The following is an 18833-nucleotide window of genomic DNA, read 5'->3' as shown; positions in this document are numbered from 1 at the left end:
CACAAACGTAAGTTACTATTAGCAAAGTTAGACTTTTGGTCTAAGTTTACCTTTGTAAATACAGAAAAGTTCTAAAGTAAGACTTTTGGACTAAGTTTACGTTTGTGGATACTTAACATTTATAAACTTGTGCAAAAGTGTGAGTTTACCTTTGTGAATCAGGCCCAAACTGTTTAGACTAGGCAGAATGGATATTACCAGATCTTGTAAGTGTTTATAAAGTCAGGCTTATGCAACACATTAATGAAAGCCCATCTGAAAAATAGCTTGATCTAACTCTCCATTTCTCCTGAAAAAGTGCATTCCTTTTTTGTGAAGAGTCAATGATATAACAACGATATCACAATTAACATTACAGGTATATTATGATTACTTGCACTTCCAAGATGTCAGAGTATTCAATATACTGTATTTTAGGGGGGAAATTATTTGAGGAAATTAACATAAGAAGATAAACTGTAGCCTGTGGTCATGTTTTCATTCTGCAACATTACAGTGCTAGCAGTAGCAACAACAAAAACATGAATAGAGGTAAGCCTTGCACCTAACACTTTGGAGTATATTCAATACTCTTTCTTTGTCAGCATTATTGAATTAAAAATGACAAAACATTTAACACAGTGTATTTAATCTGAGCAATGAAGCAAATATGAATTTTATCTAAACATTTATGAAGTGTATGTGGTGCTGGAGGGATTCTGCACAAAAACAGAACTATGCACAGGATTATAGGACCTTGGTGTATGGGGACTGAGTCATCCCACCACCTTAATACCCATGAGCCCAGGACAGACTAGATATAGTGTCTCACCTGCTCTCCTACTCTCTCATAGAGAAGCAAATGATTAGACACCCCAGAACACAACACTCCCAGATCTTTAAAGAATCGTGGTAACAAGATACACCCTTTCGCTTGCACTCTTGTACTCATCCACAATAATATCTGACAGTCACAAAATTATTTAAAATATTTATTTTTACTGACGTGCCCTAACATGCAGTATACATGCTACTACAAGCAGGAAAAATGCATAATACAAATAAAGGCAGCATAGCAGCTAGTTCATAAATTGTGAAGGGAGATGTCATCATAAAAAGACAGTGGAGCCTAGCCTCTCTCCCCTTGCTACAAGCAGTATTATTGTATATTAGAAGATCTCTGGGCTTTGACAGCAGACCCTATACCTCAGCCTGTAGGTGGTAGATCTACATCACAGGTGCTGTTTCGCTCTTCTCCCTGGAAAGGCCCCTCTCCAAGTGTTCTCCATTTAATTTGTGTACCCCACTAAGAAGCAAAGTACGTTCTCCAAACAAAAGCTTCATCAGTATGTTTTGTCTAAGAGCTAAGGTCTGGCCAGAACAAAATAACAAGGGGGCATTTTTGTTGAACCTTGCACATAAAGTTCAGTCAAAATCGCAGGAACATGCCGAGAGCGAACTCAGCGATGAGTTCTCATGTGAAAGCAGTCAAATATTGCAAAAATAAAGATGTGTAGTAATGTGCGCAAAAGCAGCAGGCAAGCTGCAATGTGCTTATGCTAAGTTAGTGAAAAAGAACAATGTCTCCACCTGCCTCGTGACAATGGTAAGAGAAAAAACATATTCTTACTTCAAAGACTGAAAACGCTGGTGTGACAAAAAGACTGTGGTCTATGGATGTAAGTGAACACTAGATTGTCAGTATCAATTAAATATTTATTTTATTTATTCTACCAATTACAATAAAAGTAATGTATCACAGTCAACATGGCTATAAGATAGCAAGTGAAAAAATACTGGACAAAAGTATTTAAAAAATGAGAAAGTATAGTACAAAATTGCTGAACATAACAGACTAAAGCTTTATAGGCATCAGCTAAAAATGTCATTAGTTTTATGATAGCATCATTGTCTTTGATGTTAAAACTATTTCAACAGTCTATAGGGCAGATCTTATTTTTGCCTCATTAAAAATCAGTCGCTAGTAGAACTTTCTTGATTATAAAAGTTTAGGGTAGATACATAAAATGTGCATAAGAGTTTCAATTGTAAGCCCGCAAAGTCGACAAACAGACCATCCTTTCATATCTTGATTTCATGGGCCTCGGGAGGATTACCCGCTGCAAGGCCCGAAGTTGTCTTGAGCCCTAAGCAAACAAATGTAATCTCAACCGTAAAGAAACTAATGATTCAGAGGTGCTTAAAGACAATATGAATGACGTTGCCAAAATAATGGCCGCAACTTTTCTTTCATATTACGGCCAGCCAACCAAGGCATTGCAGTTGGCGCGTGGATCCGTGAATCAACCATGGTGGGTCCACAGTAGATCTCTGTCCCTAGATATACATAAATCCTTTTTCTTTAATAATTCCAAACCTACTGAACAGATTTGCAACACATAATGAAAAGTACTATTTCTTAACCAAGATCTAGCTTTCTGCGAAATTTGGTATACTTCACTTCAACGTTTTGGGCTGTAGTCATATCTAAAATCCATATGGAAAATTGTATGTGGAAAACATGTTTTGGGATCCCCCCTTATTCCATGCCCCACTTGATGAATCACCCCAAAACTTTCCAGAATCCTTACGCGATGAAGATCATGCACAATCAGGTACCAACCACACCAATGAGGTAGAAGGTGAAAAAGTGCTTTATTCATCCATTGATGGCAGCATGACGCGTTTCGACCGGGTAAACCCGGACTTGATCACATGACATGGCCAAAAACCAGCGAGTTTAAATGCCCAAATGTTCACACATTCTCCTCCCATATTAGCATTAAAAGTGAGGAAATACTCACATCAAAATGCAAAGGTAACCAATAAAGCTCACAGTGTAGCAAAAATAGCAGGGACAAATTGCAAAAAATTGCAGTATGTATATACAAATAAATATTTAAATATAATGAATAACAATACATACGTCATATGCAAAAAAAAACCTACTAAATTAATCAATCAAGGGCAAGTGCCCCAAATTATTGTTGTAATCCCTGAAAAGGTGCCCTGTGCTAAAACAGGAGTATAACAATCTCTACTACGGGAGAAATCAGTGCAATCAAAGAGCATCAAAAACGTGCAAAAAGTGCAATACAAATTACCTATTCATACATAGGAAATTCATTCAATTTTCATAAAAGCGGATGCTTAAATATCAAAAAAGTGCAAGTGCATAAAAACTACAATTTAATATTAGATCAAGTTCATCATAAGTGAATAAACATATCAATAAATCCCCGGACAACCTTAATCTTAATTTTACTTAAGGGGACAAGGAAGTGCGAACAAAAAAAAAATATATATATATATATCCAAAGTACAACATAGCAAAAATGTGTCTAGCCCTGAATAAAACCTTCAAAACAATGGCTCAATTGAATCATCAATATATCAGATAAAGTGCCAAAAAGCCGACTTTCGCCCAATGGACAGCTACCCAGACCTACACTTCATCTCCACCAGACTAAAACCAGTAAAACTAGAAAAACTAGTAAAACCAGTTAAAATCTGATAAAAAAGGCCTAAAAGGACACAGATAGAATTCATCAGTATAAAAATGAGCTTAAAATGCATCCTCAATAGCAGCAATAAGGGGTGTTACAAATGAATGGGTTACTAATGTCACATTGAAACAGTATATAAGGACAAGCCTGCCCCTAACTTGAATTGAATGGTCCAAATACAGCATATAAACACTGTTGGACCCGGCCCTTTAGGCATGTTCACCCCGAGACTTTTTGCTTTTTCCTAGCCAGTTTCTGGAACCTGGTGGTGGTGATTTTAGGCCTCTGCGCACTTTTTCACTGTGGTACAGTGTAAAGTGCTTGAGCTCTCTGTGTATGTGTGATGAGTGACCTGCCCTCCCATAGGAATGAATGGGGAATATGTATGCCCATGGTAGTTTCTGATGTGTGAAGAGTGCAGGGGCGAGTTTGGTATGAGAGAACTCGTGAGACTGAATGCTGCGAAATGGTATATGCAGCATGATTGTGTCTAGTCTAGAAGTGCCACTTTTAGAAGTTGACATATTTGTGTAATTTGCGTCTGGCGTGTGATTGGCTGGTCAGCCTGGGTCAGGAGTGCCTGGGCCTTCTTGTGGATTGACTGTCTGGTTTAAGGGTGACAGGGGCTGGAGAGCCCAGGAGGTTGTCTAAGTCAGCCCATGGATGAAAGGCAGCATCTGCTGCCAGGGAAGTGGGAGGAGATGGCACCTGATAGTGAAGGGCTGTGCCTGCCTGACCACAATGCTGGCTCCACCCCCCACTGGGCGACTGTCACCTCTGTCCCTGATACTGACAGGACTTCCTTATAACCAGTTCTAGCTGGTTCTCACGCTGCCTGCACAAAGACTTCAAAGACTTTTCCCTGTATAAGAAGGGGCTGTGTCCCCTTCCAATTTGTTCTTGTTTCTGACTTGAATCTACCAGGGGCGGGCGCTGCCCAGCCCCTGGATGCCTGGAGGACTTCTTGGGGATCCCTCTGCCTATCCTGGAAGGATGGGGGACTTTTGCTTTGCCCTGGAAGCCCTGTCCTGTGTGGCTGGGACCCTTCATGCTATAGGGGTCATCTCTAGGAGCTGTTGGTGCTCCCTCTCTTTGTCCTGGACTTTGTGGGTTCCTGCTAGCGCTTAGGAGCGCTTGATTTCTCCTCTAGCGCTTGGGATCGCTGTTTTCCCTGCCCTCTAGCGCTTAGGAGCGCTTTATCGCGCCATTAGCGCAGGGAGCGCTTTATTTGCTTTGCAGGTGCCCACCCTGCTTATGGTTGTCTAGCGAGTGCCCACCTCGCTTATCTGACATTCTTTTGTCCCCTGGCAGGTGCCCGCTATTTTTTTTTAAATTATATATTTTAACGCGAGGGAGCCCACCCCTCGGTTAATTCATGCCCCGCCTGCGGTGTCTGAAAAGGGCTGCCGCGCTGCCCGCGGCGACCCGGAAGTGATCCTCGGCCGGCCAATTGCGGTGCGGCCAGTGCGGGAAGTCCCGCCCCGCAGCCGCGAGGAAGGAAGCCCCGCGCTGAGGGAAGAAGCCGTCTCCTCTCTGAGCCCGGTCCCGAGATGGGGGACCGGGGGAGCAAGGGCGCTGTTGGGCGGAGCTCCCGGGACTCGGGGGAGCTCCGCTACCGCCACCAGAGGAAGAGCCAGCCTTCCCCCGCCGAGAGCCGGTAAGTCCAGACGGCCGGGGCGGGGAGGCCACATGAGATCCAGGGACTGCAGTGGCAGTACTCGAGCGGCCCCGTTTGGCAGCGGGCCGCTCCTCCGGTCTCCTCACCAGTCTCTGCAGAGCCTTGAGAGGCTCCAATGACCCCGCATTTGTATTTACAAGCCTGGGGGGCATTTCAGTGATTCCGAGTCCCCCGAGAGGGACTCCATCGTGCCGGAGCGCACTTTGGTGTCAGAGCCTCGGAGGCTCAACAAGGGGCCATTGGATTTTAGAGCCACAAAGGCTCCGGGGGGCCACTTTGTGTTTAGAGCCACGGAGGCTCTAGGGGGCATATCTGATTTATGAGCCCAGCGAGGCTCGAGGGCCATCTTGTGTTTAGAGCTACAGAGGCTCAGGGGGCCATTTCTGAGATGTCGAGCCCCAGGAGAGAGGCTCCACCGACCCCCACAGGTATTTACAGAGCCTGCTAGGCTCAGGGGGCATATTTTGTTAAGAGCCTGTTTGGCTCCAGCGTTTGGCCATTTTTAGTTAGAGGGGGTCGGGGCATATTGCCGGTGCCCGCCCTCTCCTACCGGCAAGGAATGTGTTTTTAGAGCCTGTGTGGCTCCCACAGTGGGTGCAGTTTGCGCCCAAGGGTCAGTGAGGACCCTGTCGCAGTTTCTTTGATGATTCCCAGCTGCCCAGCAATTAGTGGGCAGCTGCACCGTTTAGGTCTTGGGATTTCACAGGTGTCCAGCAAGTAGTGGGCACCTGCTACGTTTAGGCTTGTGCTTGGACTGGCGCAGAATGGCAGCGCGCCCTGACATTGGACACAGGGCGTCTGAGCCCCAACAAGGACAGTTGGCCTAGGGACTACCACAGGTGGTGGCTTATGTAAGCTTTGCGCAATTGTATGGTTATTGCACCTCTGAATGTGTTTTCTTGCATCATGTGTTATTCCTGCACCTCTGAATGTTTTTAGGCATCATGTGATTTTTGCGCTATTGCTTTGTTCTGAACACCGCTGAATGTGTAGGTTTATGCATCATGTGATTCCCCTTACTACTCCTCTGAATGTATATTTATGCATCATGGGTAATGTGTTCTTTCCTAGACCCCTAAATGCTATGTGATACTTAGGTGGTTGTTCTTTTTAGTACAGGTGGTCCTAGTGAGGTCCTGGTCCCCTGCGTGACATGCTCCTGAGGTGTTTAGGGTTGCGTAGTGTGTACTTACCTGTTCCCAGTAGTTACTGGATGTGATTTATAACTGTTACTTTGTGCTACAGTGATTTTATATCCTATATTCTAATTTCTACTAAGTGCTGATTCTGACAGTGGCCCATGTGGCCCTGTCTTGTAAATAATCCCTTGTGAATATTACCCGTGCCAGTTGGCACAATGTACATGTGTGATACTATCTGATGTGTGTTTACAATACAAAAGTTATTTTATAAATAACCTTGTGTGGAGTTCCTTTTGTGGTGTGCCTAGTATGTTGTTGCTGTTGTGTGTTGGCGCAAATGCTTTACACATTGCCTCCGAGTTTAGCCTTACTGCTCGTGCCAAGCTACCAAGGGGGTGAGCAGGGGTTATCTTGGCGTGTGACTTCCTTGCCCTGACTAGAATGGTGGTTTCTGCCTGGCTTCGGCGTCAGCCTTAGCCTACCAGAAATAGCCAGTTCTAACAAATACTTAAAAGACATATTAAATATTTATTAGACATATTTATAAGAAGTTGTATAAATCTTCCCCTGTGTTAAGACTATTCAGAATCTTGGTGTCCAGAAGCAGAATATAGTGGCTCTCCAACAGTGTGAGTTTTCTCTCTCTATCACCACCCCTTTAAGAGTGTGGGACTGCGTCAAAAACAAAATAACTTAAATCCTTGAGATTATTTTGATGCACTAATTTAAAATGATGCGCCACAGGGTAACTGGGATCGGAATTAACTATTGCCCGGAGATGCTGCAAGATGCGGTTGAAAACCTGGAGCTTAGTGCTCCCAATGTATTGAAGGTGGCAAGAACATTGTAAAACATAAACTGCGTAATCAGTTTTACAGGTAAACAAACCCTTAATCTTGTTAACATCCTGATTAAAAGCATCATGGTATTCCCGAGTGTTAGCCCCAAACTTACAGGCTCTGCAGGAACTGCATTTAAAAAAAACCTGTTCGATTGGAGAGCCAGTTGGATGATTTAACTACTTCTGGACTCGTCCTAACCAAGGCATCCCTCATAGAGGGAGCCCTCCTAAAAGTAATACAAGGGACCTCACTGAGTAATGGTGCCAGGGTGATGTCAGTTCTCAGAATCGGCCAGTTAGACTTCAAGATATTACGGATCTTTTTTTCATAACAAATGTACGTCGTGATCAGTCTAACTGATGTGTCCTCTTTTTTGACACAATATCTCTAATAGGAGTCACTATCTCTTTGTTCGACACCTGAGGCAATTCCTTAGTAGTTAAAACCATTATTTTCAATGCATTTTTCAAGTCAAACTCTTTGTAACCACGAAATAAAAATCTTTGGAATGATTCATTCAAACACACTTTAAGATCCCTCTCATTGCTGCATATTCTTTGAATTCTTTTAAATTCCCCATAGGGGATACTTTTATAAGATGGCGGGGACGGGCACTAGAAGTGTGGAGAATTGAATTGCCAGCAGTTATGTTTCTATGTAGCATGGTCTGGATGGTATTCTCAAGAATATAAACTTCAACATCCAAAAAATCAACTCTCTCATTGCTAATGGTAGCTGTGAATTCTAAATTGAGCATATTATTATTGATGCTGGTCACAAATTGTTTTGCAGTTTCTCTATACCCATACCAGATTAAAACACACATTGTCTATGAAACGCCAAAAGTGAATGATCCCTGTGTCTTGGTTCCCATTGCAGCCTAGGTTACGACCCAGGATCTGGTCCTCCCACCAGCCTACGTGTAAAAACCCATAACTGGGGGAGAAACATGCACCCATGGTCATGCCCCATAACTGCTCATTGTTGAATAGAAATAGAAAAAAGTTGTTACAAAGGCACAGTTCAATCATATATATGCATATTCAATCTAATGTCTTTATTTTGGTTTAGCAAACCATAAAAGAAGCGACCATAGGGATCATACATTTCATTTACAATTAAAAGAGCGGATCAGTAAACAATGTGCAAATAAGAAATAAAAGCATTCAAGTTGACATTAAAAGGATGCAGCATCATATAAATAAAACAATATCCACAGAGGTCATGACTTGGGTCTCACTAACATAATTATGTGGTAAAAGTGAAATGTATATATATTCACTGAAAAAAACACAGGGATGTTATAGTTAGTTGGACATTTCACTCGTACAAAACCAGAGAAATTCAACCGTTATAGTTAGTTTAGCTAACTATAATTCGTGCCCCCGCAATGCACTGCTAATGACGTCACATATTACATACGTCACATATTACATAATTCATAACATGGTCAGTGACATCACTAAGGTCTAAGATTTTTTAAATGCTAATTTCTAACTATAACAACCCTGAAACCTGTGGTTTTTCAGTAAATTTCAAAGGTTTTCTAAATGCTAATTTCTAAGTATGCCTACAGATGTAGGACATGTGCAGAAAGAGGAAGTAAGGCGCGGAAAAAAGCAAGAGAAAGTAAGAAAGAGGCAACAGAAGTTCAGAAAGACAAAGAAAAGTGCAGAAATAAGCAAGAGATATGCAAAAAGAACCAACAGAGGTGCAGAAAGAGGCATTTTTGCAAAGTCATCCTGTGCCCCCAACTTTTTGTTGACTGGTAATGGTGGTAGCTGGCCTGGAGCCAGTGCTATGCTGAAAGACTACAGGGAAAACACCTACATGCACTAGGGTACACTATGGGTTGGGGTACCCCTGTGATTGGCATGACCACCCCTGTAAGGCCCTAGTACATAATAGGACAGGGGATTAAACCTACCTCTAACTCAGAGGTACAGAAAGAGGTAAGAGAAGTGCAGAAAGAAGCAACAGAGGTGCTGAAAGATAGGTGCAGAAAAAAGCAAGTGAAGTGCAGAAAGAGGCAAGAGAGGTACAGAAAGAAACAAGAGGGGTACAGAAAGAGGCAACAGAGGTATATAAAGACACAAGAGAAGTGCAGAAATGAGCAAGATAAGTGCAGAAAGAGGCAAGAGAAATGCCAAAAGAAGCAACAGAGGTGTGGAAAGAAGCAAGAGAAGTGCAGAAAGAGACAAGTAAGGTGCAGAAAGAAGAAAGAGCAGTGCAGAAAGAACCAACAGAGGTTCAAAAGGAGGCAAGAGGGGTGCAGGAAAAGGTAGGAGGGATGCACAAAGAGGCAAGAGAGGTACAGAAAGAGGCAGGAGGGGTGCATAAAGAAGGAAGAAAAGTGCATAAAGAAGTAACAGAGGTGCTGAAAGAGGCGCAAAGGGTGCAGAAAGAGCAAGTAAAGTGCAGAAAGAGGCAACAAAGGTACAGAAAGAGGCCAGAGAGTTCCAGAAACAGACAGGAAAGGTGCAGAAAGAAGGAACAGGGTTGCAGATAGGTGCAGAAAAAAGCAACAGAGGTGCTGAAAGAGGCAAGTGAGGTGCAGAAAGGGGCAAGAGATCTGTAGAAAAAACAACAGAGGTGCTGAAAGAAGCAATTCAGGTGCAAAAAGAAGCAAGAGAGATGCAGAAAGAGGCATTTCAAGTGCATAAAGAAGCAGCAGAGATGCAGAAAGAGATACAAGGGGTGCAGAAAGAGGCAAGGAAATTGCAGAAAGAGGCAAGAGAGGTACAGAAAGAGGCAAGAGAGGTGTAGAAAGAGAAAAGAGGGGTGCAGAAAGAGGCAAGAGATCTGCAGAAAAAAGCAACAGAGGTGCTGAAAGAGGTAAGCGAGGTGTCAAAAGTAGCAAGAGAGGTGCAGAAAGAAGGCAGAGAATTGCAGAAAGAAGTAACAGAGGTGCTGAAAGAGTCAAGAGATGTGCGGAAAGAGAAAAGAGGGGTTCAGAAAGAGGCCACAGAGGTTCTGAAAGAGGCAAGTCAGCTACAGAAAGAAACAAGAGGGGTGCAGAAAGAGGCAATAGAAGTGCAGAAAGAAGCATCAGAGGTGCATAAAGAGGCAGGAGGGGTGCAGAAAGTGAGAGAGAAATGCCTAAAGAAACAAAAGAGGTGCTCAAAGAGGCAAGAGGGATGCAGAAAGAGGCAAGAGCAGTACAGAAAGAACCAAGAGAAGTACAGAAAGAAGCAACAGAGGTGCAGAAGGAAGGATGAGGAGTGCAGAAAGAAGGAAGAGAAGTACAGAAAAAAGCAACAGAGGTGCTGAAAGAGGCACGAAGGGTGCAGAAAGAGTCGAGAGAAGTGCAGAAAGAAGCAACAGAGGTACCAAAAGAGGCAAGATTGGTGCAGAAAGAGGGAAGAGAGTTGCACAAAGAGGGAAGACAGGTACATAAAGAGGAAAGAGGGATGCAGAAACCGGCAAGAGAACTGCAGAAAGAGGCAAGAGAATTGCTGAAAGAAATAACTGAGGTGTAGAAAGAGTAAAGAAAAGTGCAGAAAGAGTCAAGTGAGGTGCATTATCAGGCAAGAAAGGTACAAAAAGAGGGAAGATGAGTGCAGAAAGAGACAACAGTGGTGCAAGAAGAAGCAACACAGATGCAGAAAAAAACTTGGGGGCAGATGTATCATCCGTTTTTTTTGTCGCAAACGCTGCGAATCGGAAAATAGCAGCGTTTGCGACAAAAAAAACGGGATTTGGAATGTATCATGCAAAAAGCCTCACAAAATTAAGGAATCGCAAATTTAGCGATTCCTTAATATTGCGAGGCTTTTAAGAAATGGCAAATTGCGATTTATCATTTGAAATGTATTAAGCATTTCAGTGTTGCGATTTTTGACTAAGAATTCGCAAATTACTTGTAGTTGGTGGTAATTGGTGAATTCTTTTCAAAAAGCACTTTTTTAAAATTCTAAAGGTGCCATATGACGCTCATACATGCCCTTAGGGCATGTATGTGCGCCATATGCGTACACATGTCAAATTCAGGGGTGCAGCAGGGTGTCCTTAAGACACCCTTGCACCCTTGAAATTATTCTCAATTTGCGATTAGCAAATTGCTAATCGCAAATTGAGTATAATTTCACATTCATTCCTATGGGCCTCCTGGCCCATGGAAATGAATGGGAAATTATTCCTTAAATGCGATTAGCAATTTGCTAATCGCAATTAAGGAATTTTTAGAAATCGCTAATAAATAGCAAAATTCTACATACATACCATTTTGCACTTCTCAAATAGCGATTCCTTAACAATCGCTATTTGAGAAGTGCAAAATGGTATCTTGATACATCTGCCCCATGGAAAGTGCAAAATGAAGAAACCAGGGTACAGAAAGAGGCTAGAAAAGTGCAGAAAGAAGCAACAGAGGTGCAGAAAGAGGCAAGAGAATTGCTTAAAGAAGCAACAGAGGTGTAGAAAGAAGCAAGAAATGTCCAGAAAGAGGCAAGCGAGATGCAGAAACAGGCAAGAAAGGTACAGAAAGAGGGAAGATGAGTGCAGAAAGAGATAACAGGGATGCAGAAAGATCAAAGGAAAGTGCAGAATGAAGCAACAAGGGTGAAGAAAGAGGCAAGAGAAGTGCAGAAAGAAGCAATAGAGGTGCAGAAGGATGCAATAGAGGGGCAGAAGGATGCAAGAGAGCTGCAGAAAGAGGCAAGAGAGTTGCAGAGACAGGCAAACGAGGTACAGAAAGAGGGAACAGAGCTGCATACAGAGGTAATAGAGGTTCAGAAACAGGTAAAAGTGGTGCAGAAAGACGCAAGAGGGGTGCAGAACTTTGAAAGAGTGGTAGAGAAAGAAGCAAGAGCAGTGTAAAAGAACCAACAGAGGTGCAAAAAGAGGCAAATGGGATGCAGGAGGCAAGAGAACTGCAGAAAGTGGCAATAGAGTTGCAGAAACAGGCAAAAGGGGTGCAGAAAGAGGGAACATGTGGGCAGACTGAGGCAAGAGAAGTGGAAAAAGAGGGAAGAGGGGTGCAGAAAAAGACAAGAGAGATGCAGAAATTCAGAACAGAGGTGCAGGAAGATGCCAGAGCAGTGCAGAAAGAACCAACAGAGGTGCAAAAAGAGACAAGTGAGGTGTAGAAAGAGGCAAGAGAAATGCAGAAACAGGCAAGAGAGTTACAGAAACAGGCAAGAGACGTGCAGAAAGAAGCAACAGAGGTATAAAAAAACAGGCAAGAAAGAGGGAAGAGAGGTGTAGTAAGAGGCTAGAGAGTTGCAAAAGAGGGAAGTCGGGTACAGAAAGAGGAAAGAGGGGTGCAGAAACAAGCAAGCGAACTGCAGAAAGAGGCAAGAGAATTTCTGAAAGAAGCAAAAGAGGTGTAGAAAGAAGCAAGAGAAGTGCAGAAAGAGTCAAGTGAGGTGCATAAACAGGCAAGAAAGGTACAGAAAGAGTGAAGATGAGTGCAGAAAGAGACAACAGGGGGGCAGAAAGAAGCATGGAAAGTGCAGAATGAAGCAACAGAGTGCAGAAAGAGGCAAGGGACATGCAGATAGAATTAACAGAGGTGCAGAAGGAAGCAAGAGAGTTGCAGAAACAGGCAAAAGAGGTACAGAAAGATGGAACGGAGGTACAGACAGAGGCAAGAGAGGTAAAGGGATGCCAAAAGAGGAAATAGGGGAGCAGCAATTTGCAAGAGAGGTGCAGAAAGAAGCAAGAGCAGTGCAAAAGAACCAACAGAGGTGCTAAAAGAAGCAAGTTAGGTACCGAAGGAGGCAAGAGAACTGCAGAAAGAGGCAAGACAGTTGCAAAACATGCAAAAGGGGTGCAGAAAGAGGAAGCAGGTGGCCAGACTGAGGCAAGAGAAGTGCAGAAAGAAGCACTAGAGGTGCAGAAAGAGGCAAGAGAGCTGCAGAAAGAGGGAACAGAGGTGCAGACAGATTTAAGAGAGGTTCAGAAACAGGTAAAGGGGTGCATAAAAAGACAAGAGGGGTGCAGAAATTTGAAAGATAGGTACAGAAACAGGCACAAGTTGTGCAGAAAGAAGGAACAGGTGGGCAGACTGAGGCAAGAAAGGTGTAGAAAGAGGGAAGAGAGGGTGCAGAAAAAGGCAAGAGGGATGCAGAAATTTGGAACAGAGGTGCAGGAAGATGCCAGAGCCGTGCAGAAAGAACCAACAGAGGTGCAAAAAGACGCAAGAGAGCTGCAGAAACAGGCAAGAGAATTTCTGAAAGAAGCAACAGAGGTGTAGCAAGAAGCAAGATAAGTACAGAGAGAGGCAAGTGAAATATAGAAACATGCAAGGAAGGAACAGGAAGAGGGAAGATGAGTGCAGAAAGAGACAACAGGGGGCAGAAAGAAGCATGACAGGTGCAGAAAGAAGCATGGAAATAAAGCAATAGGGGTGCAGAAAGAGGCAAGGGACATGCAGAAAGAAGCAAAAGAGGTACAGAAAGATGGAACAGAGGTGCAGACAGAGGGAAGAGAGGTGCATAAACAGGTAAAAGGGGTGCTAAAAGAGGCAATAGGGGTTTAGCAATTTGCAAAAGAGATGCAGAAAGAAGCAAGAGAAGTGCAAAAGAACCAACAGAGGTGCGAAAAGAGGCAAGTGAGGAACAGAAGGAGGCAAGAGAACTGCAGAAAGAGGCAAGAAAATTACAGAAACAGGTAAAAGAGGTACAGAAAGAGGGAACAGGTGGGCAGACTGAGGCAAAAGAGGTACAGAAAGAGGGAAGAGGGGTGCAGAAAAAGGCATGAGGGATGCAGAAATATGGAACAGAGGTGCAGGAAGAAGTCAGAGCAGTGCAGAAAGAACCAACAGAGGTGGAAAAAGAGGCACCAGGGGTGCAGAAAGGGGTAGGAGAGGTGCAGAAAGAGGTGAGAGGGGTACATAAAGAGGCAGGAGGGGTGCAGAAAGAAGAAGAGAACTGCAGAAAGAAGCAACAGATGTGCTGAAAGAGGCACGAAGGGTGCAGAAAGAGACAAGACAGGTAAAGAAAGAAGGAACAGAGGTGCAGAAAGAGGCTAGAGTGGTGCAGACAGAGGGAAGAGAGCTGTAGAAAGAGACAAGAGAGTTGCACAAAGAGGGAAGAGGGGTGCTGAAACAGGTAAAAGGGTGCAGAAAGAGACAAGACAGGTATAGAAAGAAGGAACAGAGGTGCAGAAAGAGGCTAGAGTGGTGCAGACAGAGGGAAGAGAGGTGTAGAAAGAGACAAGAGAGTTGCACAAAGAGGGAAGAGGGGTGCTGATAATTTCCAAAGCAAGATTTCTTTATTCTAAAAAACGACCCAGACGCTCTTGGATGGGGATTGAAGTTCCCTTTGTTGCTGGGGGTACTTTAGAGGTCAACTAGCCCACCTCTTACCTCCAGTAAGCCCCACACAGTGGGATTGCTGAGAGGTGGACCAAGACCACGCCCGTTTCCCCACCACTCTGCAAACATACCTGGTGGGCTAGGTAATATCCCAACTTAGAATGCGCCACGAGGTATGTTTGCAAAGTGGTGGGGAAACGGGCATGGTCTTGGTCCACTTCTCAGCAATCCCACTGTGTGGGGCTTACTGGAGGTAAGAGGTGGGCTAGTTGACCCCTAAAGTACTCCGAGCAGCAAAGGGAACTTCAATCCCCATCCAAGAGCGTCTGGGTCGTTTTTTAGAATAAAGAAATCTTGCTTTGGAAATTATCTACGGAGTCAGCGTCTGCTTTTAGTACAATTTGGACTGGTTTTTGATATATATATTTATTTATTTATTTATTTATTTATTTATTTATTTATACATATAGATATTCATAGTTGTACATTTTAAATATTAAAAAAATTCAGGGGCATAATATCAAGGCGGGCGAAATGAGATTATCGCTGCTTAAACGGCTTATTTCGGCCACAAAGCGGTGATAATTTTATCGCCCTATTAGCAAGCTGTCACTAACAGCAGTTAGCGACAGCTTGTTGGCAAATGCGAGCAGTTTAGGGCCCGCTTTGCATGTTAGCAATATTTATCGCTAATGACATGCAAAGGGGGCATACCCAACCTGTTAGTGACTGAAAGCAGTCGCTAACATCGCTATCGCCTATTATTAATGCAAAAACCTAATGCCTGCTCAGACCACTTCTTAGCCTGTATATCCAATGGGAGGTGGATATTCAGGTTAAGTCCCTATTAGCGATAATGTGTGAATATTGCTGTATTTCCAGCGATATTCACGCATTTCGCCACTATTGCCGTGAAGAACCGAATTAACCCACTTACTGGGTCTCGGCGGCGGGGGAATCGCCCAAGCCTTCCATACCCTTCATACGTAGTAAAAGGAGACACAGGGGCCTTCGTCTGCAGGAGGAACCCAGAATTATTCAAATAGCCGGGGCTATGGAACAGAGTCCCAAGCTCGTCAGAAACAAGACAGAGGAGGATGCTGCTTTACTCTGCAGCTTACAAGCCTTTTATACTTTTTCATTCTGATCTTTTGGCTGTTAGTTCATTGTTCAATCAGGGCAGTGTTTGCAGTTGATAACCAGATACAGACGATGTTTGTAGATGGTGACCTGGTCAAGGCTTGGTACACAAATCATTGTTCACTCAGTTTGATCAAAGTTCGGTTTTTCAGATGATTGTCCACTCAGCTTTATCAAAGCCCAGTCTTTCAGGTCATTGTTTAATCACCCTGATAAAGGCCCAGCAGTCAGTCCATTGTCCAGATAACCTGATCACGGTGTCCAGGATGTTTACCAGGCTGGGATCAGGAGATGATAAACAAATCATTTACACAGGGTGTGAGTGTCTCGTGGCTTTCTGGTGAACTGCAAAGAACAGGGGGGGTGGGTGTGCGACAGTTCCTGGGCAGAAATGCAGGCTGCAAGATGGTTGTTGTCGTGTTAGTTAGATTTTCCTCCGGCATCAGCAGAAACGATCAGGTGGTTTATGTGGAAGTGTGTGACATGAGAAGGCAATGAAAAAGCAATGGAGTCCTGGTACAAATGATGCTGATCAGAAGAACACTTTTCCTCAGACCCTCCTTTTGCAATTGAGTGGCAAATACTTTAAGAAATGTCAATGTTCATAAGGCCATCGGTTTCTTGATGGAGCATCATCATCATATTGGTGTTGTGAATGTTAGAGGGTGGATGCTTGATGTTCTGGACACACATTGTACAGAGCACTGGCAGACACTGAAAGCACAAACAGCAGGAGACCAGGACAGTCACTCCCAAGGCAAGGAAGATGAGGATACTCCACCCCCACTGGGAAAGGAGGCCCCAGATCCAGCCTGTGAGGGACCAGTTGCCTTCATCCAGATGAATTTCGGAAGAAAGGCAATGCAGACGTTGGATGGCATCGTACACTGTAGGTGCGTTGTCTGGGATGTACACGCAGCAGCTTGAGCCGTCAATTTACACACACCACCACGATCAGCAAGGATGACATCTAGGACCATTCTGTTCTGGAGCGTTATGAGCCGGTCCGCTTGCAGCTCTGCAGTGTTGTTGGAGAGGGCACCAGCTGTTACTGTTAAGGAAAAGTGTTCTTCTGATTGGCATCATTTGTACCGAGACTCCATTTCTTTTTCATTGCCATCTAGTGTCAAACACTTTCACATGACCTACCTGGTCGTTTCTGCTGATGCCTGAGGAAAATCTAACTAAAATCTTGCAGCCTGCATTTCAGCCCAGGAGCTGTCGCACATCCAACCCCTTCTGTTCTTGCAGTTCAACAGAGAGCCATGAAACACTCACACCCTGTGTAAATGATTTGTTTTCCATCTCCTTTTCCACCACCGGGAACACGAGACACCAGATATACACGCTGACCACTTATCTCCCTTACAATTGGACGCACAGTCCTTTTGGATTTTTCACGTATTTTCACCACAATAGACAGCGACCGGTTTGAAGTTTCACCGATACAGCGAATCTCCCGATTTATTTACCGACAACACAGCCCTGAAGAGTCATATCTTGACATGATGTGACGAAACACGTGCCGTGGTTTTGAACAACCAGTCACTTCTCGCATACACTTTAATTTTGGGTTTACTCTGCTACAGATTTCACAATGTGTATGTACTTTCGCACTTAGGGTCTCCACTTAAAAATTGGCGTTTCTCATGGTCCTTCACGTCATTCACTACAATAATGTGTTTCTGTATCGCTCTGGCCTTTGATTATTATGATTCCTGTTCTGTAGTTTGTTCCATTTTATGTCCTTCCCAGCCCTGAAGAGTCATATCTTGACATGATGTGACGAAACACGTGTTGACTGATTTGTTTTCTTTTGTACTGATCGAGTTGAAATATATCTCACCCCACATGAAACCAGTGATGTCGACCTCCGTCATTTCTCAACTTTGACCAATACGTTTGGTTTATAGGCTAACCATAATTACACTAGATACTAGATGCACAGGACTTTTGAGTATCACTGTAGGTGCGTTGTCTGGGATGTACACACAGCAGATGCAGCCGATCAATTTACACACACCACCACGATCAGCAAGGATGACATCTAGGACCATTCTGTTCTGGCGCGTTATGAGGTGGTCCGCCTGCAACTCTGCAGTGATGTTGGAGAGGGCACCAGCTGTTACTGTGATGGTGGCTTCAAGGACCCTGGTCAGTCCTCGTACAGCCCGACTGTTGGCCATGGGGCCCCAGAAAGGAAGGAAACCTTTAAAGAAGTCCCCGGCTTCCTGGCCTGCTGTATCCTCAGCTGATATGACGCCCCTACCTGAGCGGCGCAGAGCGCCCTTCATTGACAGGTGATACCCTCCATGGGTAGAATACCTTGGTAGAAGGATGAAGGCCAGATAGCAGGTACCAGACCAGTTACGGGTGCCAAGTGTAGACGGCAGTACCACAGATGAAATAGGTGTTGGGGGATGCCACCAGCTTCGGAGGAGATGTGGAGTTTAAAGCTTTTGTGATATCACACGTACTGGTACCATCTTTCTTAGTCCCTAGGCCATGAATGCAGACAAGGCCTTGCACATTTATGACATTCACAGTGTCTCGTTCATCAGGCAGTTTCCTTCTTGTGGGGAATCTGGAAAATGTTCGTCGATTAGTTGAGTTGAATACTACCATCTCACCGAGTTCATCTGGGGATAGTAGCGTTGTGGATGAGCTGGTCGGGCAAAAAGGAGCATTGACATGGCCAGATCTGTTCTGCCAGAAGTCATCCCGAAATGTTCCAAGGGCAGAATTGGCAGTACCATTAACAGTGTAGGCCTTCTGTATCAACATCCACCATGCAAGACAAGAGCCAGAGATGGAAAAAGGGTAGGGAAAGAATGGGACACGGTGTATCATGGAATGTGGGATCAGTCCCCAAACAAAGCAGTTTGAAGTGTTCATGACCAGCTGGTGATGATGCAACATTTGGATGAAGGTGTTATTGAAGAATTCTGCACGGCGGGGTAATTAGTGGGCTGGTAGAGTGAAATACTGGTGTTCTGCAGGAGTCGGGTAGGAGTTGGTGAGGTAACAGAGTGGTAGATCAGTAACAGCCAACCAAGGATAGACAGGATGAGGGAGACAAACAGTGTTACCAAGGTGGCCATGAAGCATTTACTATGTCGGAGACTAACATGTTGTTTCTGGATTCTGGTGTTTTGGACGGCAGCCATTGTGCTAAGCCAGGGACCTCTAATGGCCGTCTGTGATTGGTGGTTGCTTCACTGGGCCCAGGTTCCAAGGGCCCTATGGCGTACCTTAGTCTGACACACCAGCATTACTCTCAGCCGGGGA

Source organism: Lissotriton vulgaris, chromosome 6 (assembly GCF_964263255.1).
Source record: "Lissotriton vulgaris chromosome 6, aLisVul1.2, whole genome shotgun sequence".
Classification (NCBI taxonomy): Eukaryota; Metazoa; Chordata; class Amphibia; order Caudata; family Salamandridae; genus Lissotriton; species Lissotriton vulgaris.
The sequence above is the reverse complement of the archived record's forward strand: the minus strand, read 5'-3'. Positions refer to the sequence as shown.